This window comes from Urocitellus parryii, chromosome 15 (genome assembly GCF_045843805.1).
Source record: "Urocitellus parryii isolate mUroPar1 chromosome 15, mUroPar1.hap1, whole genome shotgun sequence".
NCBI lineage: Eukaryota > Metazoa > Chordata > Mammalia > Rodentia > Sciuridae > Urocitellus > Urocitellus parryii.
This window is the reverse complement of record NC_135545.1, coordinates 32,272,370-32,282,757: the sequence shown is the minus strand read 5'-3', so window position 1 is coordinate 32,282,757 and position 10,388 is coordinate 32,272,370.

The following is a 10,388-nucleotide window of genomic DNA, read 5'->3' as shown; positions in this document are numbered from 1 at the left end:
TTCCTGAGGAGAAGCTGGTTAAAAGCTTGATTCGAAATTTTTTACCCACCTGAGTCTGAATGAACTTTAAAGGGAAGGAACAGGCACAAGGAGTTTTTATAGCCCAAATCTGATGGAGTCTCTGGGTATGCAAGCTGCCTCGTTGGCGCAAGGGGAGTTAAGTGTTCAGCCTTGAGCGGGGGCTTGGGCATTTGGGCTTGAAGCAAACAGGTCATCCTGCAGCTAACTTTGTTTGACCTGAGAAGCCAGGTCATCCTGCAGCTAACTTTGTTTGGCATGCCCTGCAGACCAGCCTGTCCTGCACCTAACACCCCCAATTCCACTCTTCATTCCTAGTCCAATCTAGTTCCCTCCCCTCTCTATTAAGGCTGCTCTTCAAACTTTCTCCTACCTAGGTGTACCAGCTTGCTTCTCTCTTACCTTTCTCAAAGGCGGCCAAGGGAGGACAGTGGCCCATTCTTACCATATTTCCCTTTGAGAGCAGTCAGATCTCTTCAGGTTTTATGTGAAACACCTCAACTTTAAATACTGATACTTGAAATTCTCAGGAAATTGGGAGGGTAAACAAAACACGCATGTTCCTCCTTAGGCCCAGAAGGCAACTGATAAAGTGCTCTCTTATGATAAATGTTGCTCACACTTATTCAGGGGTCACCATGCTCCAGACACCCAAGTGGTTTGTCAGAAGGACAACACACAACAGTCCCACTACCAGCCAGATCCAAGCAAGAAAGGGGGGGTCTGTAGTAAGGAGGAAAAGGGTGTCTGGCTGGAGGGAGCCCTTAGGATCACTTGCCCAGACATAGGGTGAAGAGAGGACCCAAGAGGGGCCAGAAATGAGGGGGAGCATTGACAAGAGTACTTAATGACAGGTGACGATCGTTGGCTCTTCTGATGAAGGTGTAGGAGCGCTGGGCTTAAGCCTGGAAATGTGAATCCATGGGGTAAGTTGGTTATTGGACAGCTTGAGTTTGGCCACCAAGGGAGTGCACATAATCACCTGAGCAGGACCCTCCCATTTTGGTTTTAGAGGGGGCTTTTCCCCTGGTGGGCAATAGTAAACAAGTTGACCAGGTGTTGAGGAGGTAGGGTTTTGATAGAGACTGGGGTCAGGAAGGAGCCAGTCTTGATAGCACCAGAGTTCAGAGCATAGATGGAAGAGGAGGGGGAAGGCATAGGTTTCAGAGCCGGGTAGGGGTTCTGTAGGCAATCCGGAGGAATGAGGGGATGGCCATACATGACTTCCAAAGGTGAGAGATTAGAAGGCTTTTTTGGCAAGGTCCTAATGCACAATAAAGCCAAGGGGAGCACCTTTCCCCAGTCCAGTCTAAATTCCATGGTGAGCTTGGTGAGGGTCTCTTTAAGGGACCGATTGGTCCTTTCAACCTTTCTGGAAGCCTGGGGGCAGTAAGGGCAATGGAAATGCCAAGGGAGTGATAGCACTTGAGCCAGTACCTGAGTTATCTTCGAGGTGAATTCTGGGCCATTGTCTGATTGGTTAGAAGTGGGCATCCCGAAACGGGGGGATTATGTGAGTAAGCAACAGATCAACTACCATAGAGGCCCGTTTGTTAGAAATGGGAATTTTCTAAGAGTTGCCCTGTGACATAGTATATGGTCTATTTTTGAGAAGGTTCCATGTGCTGCTGAGAAAAAAGTGTAGCTACTTGATGTTGGGTGGTATAGTCTATATATGTCAATTAAGTCTAGGTTGTTAATCGTGTTATTGAGTTCTATAGTTTCCTTATTGAAGGGTAACTGATGTGATACAGCAATTTGTATACGGGGTAAAAGCGGGAGTTCATAATCCACTTGAATCAAACCGTGTAATATGATGTATTAAGAACTATGTAATGTTATGAACGACCAATAAAAAAAAAAATAAAATAAAATAAACAAACATCTCCCCCCCCCAAAAAAAAAAAAAAAAAAGAAATGGGAAAGGCTTCAACCCATCCCGAAAAAGTATCTACGAATACAAGAAGATATTTTATGTTTTTTACTTGGGGCATGTTGGTGACATCAATCTGCCAGTCTGCAGCCGGGTACGACTGTGGGCCTGATAAAAAGGGAAAGGTTTAGGTTTTAATGGAGTATTGGTATTGGTTTTCTGCAGATCTGACAAGCGGAAGTGATCTGTTGTAGGAGGGTCTTATTGCATGGGGAAAGGGTGAAAAAGGAGTGAAAGAAAGTAGTGAGACTCTGTGGACTAGAATGGAATAGAGAGTGAAGAAACTGGAAGAGTTGCTGGGGATCTTTGGGCCGATCCCCGGTGGTAAGGAAGAGTAGCGGAGAGGAATTAAAGCTCTGTAGGGCGGCTGATCGAGCCGCTTGATCAGCCTTGGATTCCCCATAGTAGTAAGGGAGGAGTCAGTTTGGTGGGCCTTGCAATGGATTATTCCTAGTTGGGAAGGCAGCCTGGAGGCTCGCAGTAGGCCAGAAATAAGTGTGGAATTAGTGACTGCCTAGCCTCTGGTGGTCAATAGCCCCCTTTCTTTCCAAATGGCTGCGTGGGAGATCAGGATATGGAAGATGTATTTGGAATCTGTATATAGGGAGAAGGTTTTTCCTCTGCTAGGTCGCATGCCCTTGTGGCAGCTATGAGTTCAGCTTGTTGGTTGGTGGTATTGGGTGCCAGAGGTTTTGCCTCTACAATGGATGAGAGGGAAACGACAGCTTACCCCCCACTTTAACCCCTTCATATATAAAAGGGCAGTGGTCCCTCAGAAATGGTGGTAGGGCAGGGTAAAATTGTCTTTAATACCTCCAGGCATTTGTGGACGGGATCTTGTGAGGGAGAAGATGGGAGGAGGGAGGCAGGGTTTAATGGAGAGCAGGGCTGAAAAGAGATGGAGGGATTTTCAAGGAATGAGACAAGGAGGGATAGAACCCTGGAAGGAGGAAGTGACTGTAGCCCCTTGTAAGTGAGAAAATCCTTTAGATGGTGAGGAGATGAGATGGTTAGCAGGGAGCCAAAGGTAAGCTTGTGTGCTTCTTTCTGGAGGTCATGGGTCCCTGCTAGGGCTCTGAGACATGGGGCCAGCCCCTGACGGTGGGGTTGAGCTGTTTGGATAGGTAGGCCACTGGTGCAAATGTGGGGCTATATTCCTGACTCAGAACGCCCAGACTTTGTCCCTGTTTTTCATGTACATAGAGGGTGAAGGGTCCAGAGAGGTCGTGGAGATGCAGGGCAGGTACCCGGAAGAGGGCCTTTTTAAGGATTGTAAAGGGCTTCCCTGCCCCTGATGGTAGGGTTCATCTTAGGGGACCTTGGCCAGATTATATAGTGGCCAAGGGAGAAATTAGGAATCCAGGCCCTGAAGTACCCAACCAAACCCAAGAAGAAGAGTATGTCATTTTTGGTCTTTGGTGTAGGTATAGACACAAAAAGCTGTTTTCTGTCTACTGTAAAGGCCTTTTTCCCTTGAGAGATAGAGAACCCTAGATATGTGACCTCTTTACATGCTATTAGAACCTTTTGTGGAGAGGCCCGATATCCCTTTAAGGCCAATAAATTAAGTAGGAGAACTGTGTCATCTGTTGAGCGCCCTTTGGATGGGCTAGAAGAATTTGTTGCAAGAGGTGCAGAGAGCAGGACTGGATCAGAGCAAGAAGAAAGCCTGGAAGAGATCCCTTAGAATGGAGGGATCCAGGGATAAGTGGGCCAGGCCTGGGTGCTATATTTGATCCAAGAGGCATTGTAGGGGAGAGTCGACCAGCAGAGAGGACACATTACCCATGTAAGGAGGAGGGAAGAAGATGAAGAGAAGGAGGAAACTGATTTATTGGCAAAAGGGGCGTCCCCACTAGAGCCAAAAAATCAGGAGTGCCTAAGTGGCAGTTTCGAGTTGCAGAGATTGGTCTTCACCAAATCCTGACAGTCAAAGCTCTTGTCCTGGACAGAGCTGGAGCCATGGAAGACCTTGGCCAAGGCTTTTCGGGACCTCTCCTAAAGAGGCTGGATACTCCCAGGACTGGAAAAAGGGGAGAGGCAGGGCAAGAGAGAGGAAGGGAAGGATAAGCGTCAATCTAGCGGCTGAGTCTTAAAGGTGAGAGGACTAGGACTTTCGAATCTGTCCAAAAAAGGAGTCCCTGAGGGCCACCATAGCCTTAAAGGCTGTGGTGGGGTGGTTTCCTCCCCACAGGTGGGCAAAGAGATTTGCCTGACAATTGCAAGAGGGTGCATTTGGGGAATTGGGGGTGAAAAGATTGGAGGTCGGAGGCCAAGGTTTGTCCAAAGAGGTTTGGACTATCTTGAGATCCCTGAGGCAGGACAGTCCAGGTTAAAGGCAAAAAGATATCCTTTAAATCTATGACCGAGAAGTGGGTGGCAGTGTGGGGGATCTGAGACAGCAGGACATATGGGTTGGGAACCAAAGGATGTATGGGCCTAATGGAGGTGTTGATGAGTCCTAGGTCCTGAACTAAGTGACAGGACCCGTTGGGCTTTTTTACAGCTAGTATGGGAGTAAAGGGAATGAGCAGAACGGAGGTACCCCTTGCAAAGAAGGTCCTGAATAATAGGTTGTATAATCGGGTCGACCAGGTTCATAGGTAAGGGGTCTTTTTTAGTATGGTGTTTTATATCAGCCTCACAAGTGGAGCAGAATGGCCAGTCTGCCAAAAGGGCCAGAAAAGATTAACAGGCTGATTCTGGGACCTGATTCATCAGTCAGGAACCTATATGTTGATTGTTGTATTGAATTTAGAGAGAATATCTCAGCTGAGCAAAGGAACTGGACTTTGGAGCATAACTAGGAATGGCTGAGAGAATGGGAAGTTGTCTATGGAACAGAATAATAGGGGAGTCTTTTTTGGATAGATGGTCTTTCCTCCTACCCCAACAATAGGAGAGGTGAACAGTACTGATTGCCTCCAGACTTCTGTTAGGACTGAGAAGGTAGCCCCAGTGTCAAGGAGAAAGTCAACCTTGCACCTATCCACCTGAATCCGCACCCTGGGTCCCTGTCTATTGATTGTTACTGCCGGGGACAAGGACCCAAGGTACAATCAATCTTCCATTGCCATGCCCAGAGGTTGAAGGGTTCCCTGGCCATAGGCCTCCTACGGGATCTAGGACAGTCAGAGCCCCAATGACCTTGTTGTTGACATATAGGGCATGGGGTACGCGGAGTGCATGGTGTGGGGCATGTCCTGGCCCAATGTCCCTCCTTGCCACACTTGAAGCAGGCATCTGAGGGGTGATGGGTGGGGACGTGAGGAAGCAACCTGCAGAGCCTGGGCGAGCATCTGAAATTTCTCAGTCTGGGGAGTGACAGGACCTTGTTCGAGCTTTTTCAGTTTGGTCTGGATGTTGGGGTAGCTCTGTGAGAGAAAATATGTCATAAGGACATAATGGCCATCTGGGGTTTCAGGATCTAGGTTACTGCTGAAGGGCTTTCGTAAGCCGATCCAGAAATTCTGATGGGGTCTCTTGTCATTTTTGGAAATTGACAGCCTTACGTGGTGCTTTTTTGAGCCCAACTATACTACATGTGGAGAATCTGCCCCTACTCTGTATGCCAGCTTGTGTATTATAATCCCAGTCGGGAGTTTGATCTGGGGCAGCAAGTGGCCCCAGAGGGTGATAGGGATTAACTCAGTGAGTTTCATTCTCATGGGCTCTGGCAAGTTCCCAGACTCTGGTACGTTCCTCAAGAAGCAGAGTATTAGCCAATAACATATATATATATATATATATATATATATATATATATATATATATATATATATTATGGTGAGTGAGGCTATAAGCCTGGAGGACCCATTGAAACTCTTGGGACCTAGTTTGGGGGGGGGGAGACTAAAGGTGTCGTCTAAGTCAGGGGGAGCACCTGAGGGGCTGGACTGAGCCTGTGGGGGAGGTTGGTAGGGAGGGGGTTCATCTACTGGATAGGTCGGGGTGAGAACAAAGAAGATAAAAAGCCTCAACATAGGGGATCTCCTTCCACTTTTTCGAGCGCTCACAGAAGTTAAACAGATCTCTGAGAATTGCGGGATCTAGGGATTCTCCTGGGGGCCATTGACTTTGATTGTCTAATTGACAGTAAGGCCAATCTTGTGTGCAGAATTTAATAAGGGGGAGTCTGCAGGGAGGTAAGATGAGGCCCCCATAGTCGGGAGAGGGACAAGGGTGGTTGAGGAGAGAGAGAGAGAGAGAGAGAGAGAGAGAGAGAGAGGAGTGCCTGTTCTCCACCCCTCAGGACATCCCGCTCATGAACCGGGTTCCAGAGAGTCCACCGTGACCGTAAAGGTGGTGGTGGGGTGCATTCTCTCCTCCAGATTGGGCATCAGAGGTTTGCCGGACGATCACCGTCAAAGCCCCTGCATAGCCCTCCTGAAGTTGGATACCCGATAGGGGAACTCACCTACTGAAGAGCCGGGTTGTGTGAGTAGCAGCAGCGCTCGAAAGAGTGGACAAAGCTTGAGTAGCAGCAGTGCTCAAAAGAGTGGACGAGGACCACCAGCCTTGAGAGAGGGTTCCCTTGAGCAGAGAGGCATTCCCCCTCCCGTGTTTCGGCACCAATGAAAGAATGAACAAGGCTCCTCTTGGGAGAAAATGCTGACTAATGAGGAATAGCACTGCTAATTTATAGAGCCGGGGGTTATGATAGTTATGACAGTTTAACTGTTTAATGGTTTGACGGTTGCCACGGGATGCTTTCTGATTGGTGGATAAGGATCATGTGAGTCAACAGGGCTAGTCTGATTGGTGGGTAAGGATCATGTGAGCAGCAGGGCTCACCATTGGTAGGCTCTTCTGGGGGATGGGGAAGTTAGTCTTTGGAGCCGGGGCAACTCCCAACAGTCAGGATCACTGAGAATACCCCATCTTCACATCTGAGGATCGCAGGGTCCCTGGGCATGGAGGCAGGACCAGGACTAGAGGAGCCACTCCAGGATGCCTCCTGAGTCAGCAGATACCAGGTAACAAGTGCCAGAAATCTGTTGGAGGAGAGCAGAGGTGTGGAGGTCCCCTATGAAGGGCAGCTGGGCCTAAAGCTGAGGTAGGGACTTCATATTAAAAAAAAAAAAGGAGAGGCCTTCCCCCTGTGTGCAGCCACCAGAGACATGAGAGGAACACTGTGGCATGCATGTTGTGGTTCCTTATTCACCAACAGGTGGCTCCACCCAAACCTACTCCACCTTGGGCCATCACAGCTGAAAGAACAAAGAAGGATCGTCGTCAGAGAAAATGCCCGTTTATTGAGGAACAGCTCTGCATATTTATAGAGCAGGGGCGGGGAGGGTGTTTGACAATTTGACAGTTTAACAGTTTAATGATTTGACAGTTGGCATGGGGTGCTTTCTGATTGGTGGGTAAGGATCATGTGAAACAGCAGCCATCGCCATAGCCCTCCCCACGTGGTAATCTCCCCTGTGGGACATTGGTCAGGGCAAGGGCAGCTGCCCCTTGCAGCACTGTAGACAACACTGCAGCATCACCGAATAGGCCACCCAATGCCATTGCACAGCCCATCCTCCCAGTCCCATCCCTGAAAGCAGTTGCTTCCATCTTGGGATATCTCCACCACCATCTTGGGTTACCTCCACTGCTGCCTCCACCATCTTTAGCTGGGGCAGCTTCCACCTTGGGACGCCTGGAAGCCCAATGTTAAGTACCTACAGGCTTGACACTACTGCCACCATCAACCAGTGACACGGGTGTTTCTATCTAGAGACAACAACCAGGACCTGGAAGACCATCACCGAGGTCCCTGTGAGCCCCTATGCACCACAGGGATAACCCTACTAGGAGTGCTAACCATCTTTTGCAGAGGCAACAGGGAAACTTGCATGGGGTAGCCATACTCTCTTTTTTCTCCTGATAACAGCCAACACTTTTGATTACTTTTTTGTTCAACTCCTCTAGTAATTAAAGAAATGCAAATCAAAACTACTCTAAGATTTCATCTCACTCCAGTCAGAATGGCAGCTATCAAGAATACAAAAATCAATAAGTGTTGGCGAGAATGTGGGGGAAAAGGCACACTCGGACTTTGCTGGGAGTTCTAGAACACTAGCTGCAAGCACTGGCCTGGTGATAGCTGTTGGCCAAGGTTGGTCTTAAATTCTGGCTCTTGGCTGGATCATGCCTGGGTCTCACAACTGTGGGAGCTTGTGCGGTCTTGGGAGGAAGGAAGTGGGGCCAAAGTGTGGGTCTGGTGCACAGGTCTCCACCTGATGGTAGAGCCAGCCTAGAGGCTCTGTGAGCTCTGTCCTCTGTAAGACATACTGGAAAGTTCAAATCTTCCTTAAAAGGGTATTTTTTGATATCACTCTGTTTATGCTTTCTGCATATATATTAGTGCTTTGTTGTTTGTGGCTGAAGCTTCCTGGGGCTGGGGGAATGGGTATTAGTGTCCTGGCCTGGTCAGCCTCCAGACCCCTCCTCAACATCCGGGCACTTGGATGCAGCCCCTGTCCTGAAGCATAGTGAGGTATCTGATTCTTTAGCCGTCCAGCCAGGCGGCCATCACAACAGCTACAGCCTCATCACATGCTCCATAAATGTTCTGGGAGACTTTGCTTTGGCTGCAGTAGCTTTGGAGGCTCTGAAGATTCTCTGAATGATTCTTCCCCTCTGTAGCCCATTCAGATGTCTCCACTTGGTCTGTGAGGAGCATGTCCCCCGTCTATGACAGCCAGGTGGGCCCAATATAGCTAGGAAGACTGGCACGACTATGCAAAACCTCTGAAGTTAGCCAACAGGAGTCTGTGAATGCATGGGCCTTCCTTTTGGTCTGTATAAGCATCTCATCAGATCAGTCGGCATAAATCTCCCTCCCATGTATTGCTCCCTACCTGCTGCAGCATTAAGTTCTAATAAAGCCCCTTTCAGAGGGTCTTACATATTTATAATTTCTTTTTTTCTTCGTTTTTGGGGGGGCTGGGTGGGAACCAGGGATTGAGCCCAGAGGCACTCAACCACTGAGCCATATCCAGCCCTATTTTTTATTTTATTTAGAGAGTGAGTATCCCTGAGTTGCTTTAATGCCTCACTGTTGCTGAGACTGGCTTTGGACTCACAATCCTCCTGTCTCAAGCCTCCCAAGCTGCTAGGATTACAGGTGGGCACCACCACACCCAGATTTTCTCCTGTAGTTTCTATCTCAAGCAGAGCAAGGTAAGTTGGTCATATTAATAGCTGATAACACTAAGGGATGGTAGGCCTGAGGATGGCTACAAGCCAGAGAGCTGCCAAGAGCTATAGAAAAGCTGCTGAGAGAGCTGCTTGCCCTGACTGGAAGACAAGCTAGGGAGCTGTTAGCTCTGTCTGCTGGGAGACTTACAAGAAGAGCTATCAGTTCTGGCTGCAGCATGATCAGCAGGAAGAGTTCCCAATCCAATGAGCTGAGAGCTGCCAGCCCTCAAAGCTTAGAGCTGTTAATGTGATGGGAGCTTCACTTTGCCTGTTGGTGATTTGTGTCTGAATTTAAGGAAAGAACCCTAAATTGATTGGTTGCAGAGGCAATACATCACTTGGATCAACAGTTTTGGAAGTTCAATCTGTGAGTTTTGGCCCAGTGATAGGAGTTGTGGGGCTTTGCCCACTGCCAAATTTCACAATGGCAGACCTAGTCCTGGGCTTCTAGACTTCCCAGAATGAGAGCCACTTGTCTCCACACTGGGCTATTTGGAGTTGGAACAAGGTGATGCAGGTATCACAATCCTTTTTGCTTTTTCAATCTTTTTATTTTATCATACTAAAAGTGGGCATTATGATCTTTCACCTGATTTTCTTGGATTTAGGAGGAGGTACTTGGTGTGCCTCTGGGAGGAGATTGCCCATCTTAGTCAAGGATCTTGCCACCATCTTACTTGCCAATTTTTGAATACTAATTATGGCCTCAAGATTTTAAAAAGAATGAACATCCATATTACTTTCCATAGTGGTTGCACCAATTTGCAGTCCCATCAGCATTGCATGAGTGTGTCTTTTCCCCCACATCCTCACCAACAGTTTTTGTTGCTTGTATTCTTGATAATTGCCATTCTTACAGGAGTGAGATGAAATCTTAGAGTAGTTTTGATTTGCATTTCTCTAATTGCTAGAGTTGATGAACATTTTTTCATATATTTATTGTTCAATTGTATTTCTTCTTCTGTGAAGTGTCTGATCCGTTCCTTAGCTCATTTCTTGATGTGGTTATTTGTTTTTTTGGTGATAAGTTTTTTGAGTTCTTTCTATATTCTGGAGAAGACTGCTCTGTCTGAGGTGTGGGTGGTAAAGACTTTCTCCCATTCTTTAGGCTCTCTATTCATGTTATTGATTGTTTCCTTTGCTGATAAAAGCTTTTTAGATCAAATGCATCCCATTTATTGATTCTTGATTTTATTTCTTTCATTTAGGAGTCATCTCCTAAGCTGACATGATGAAGATTTGG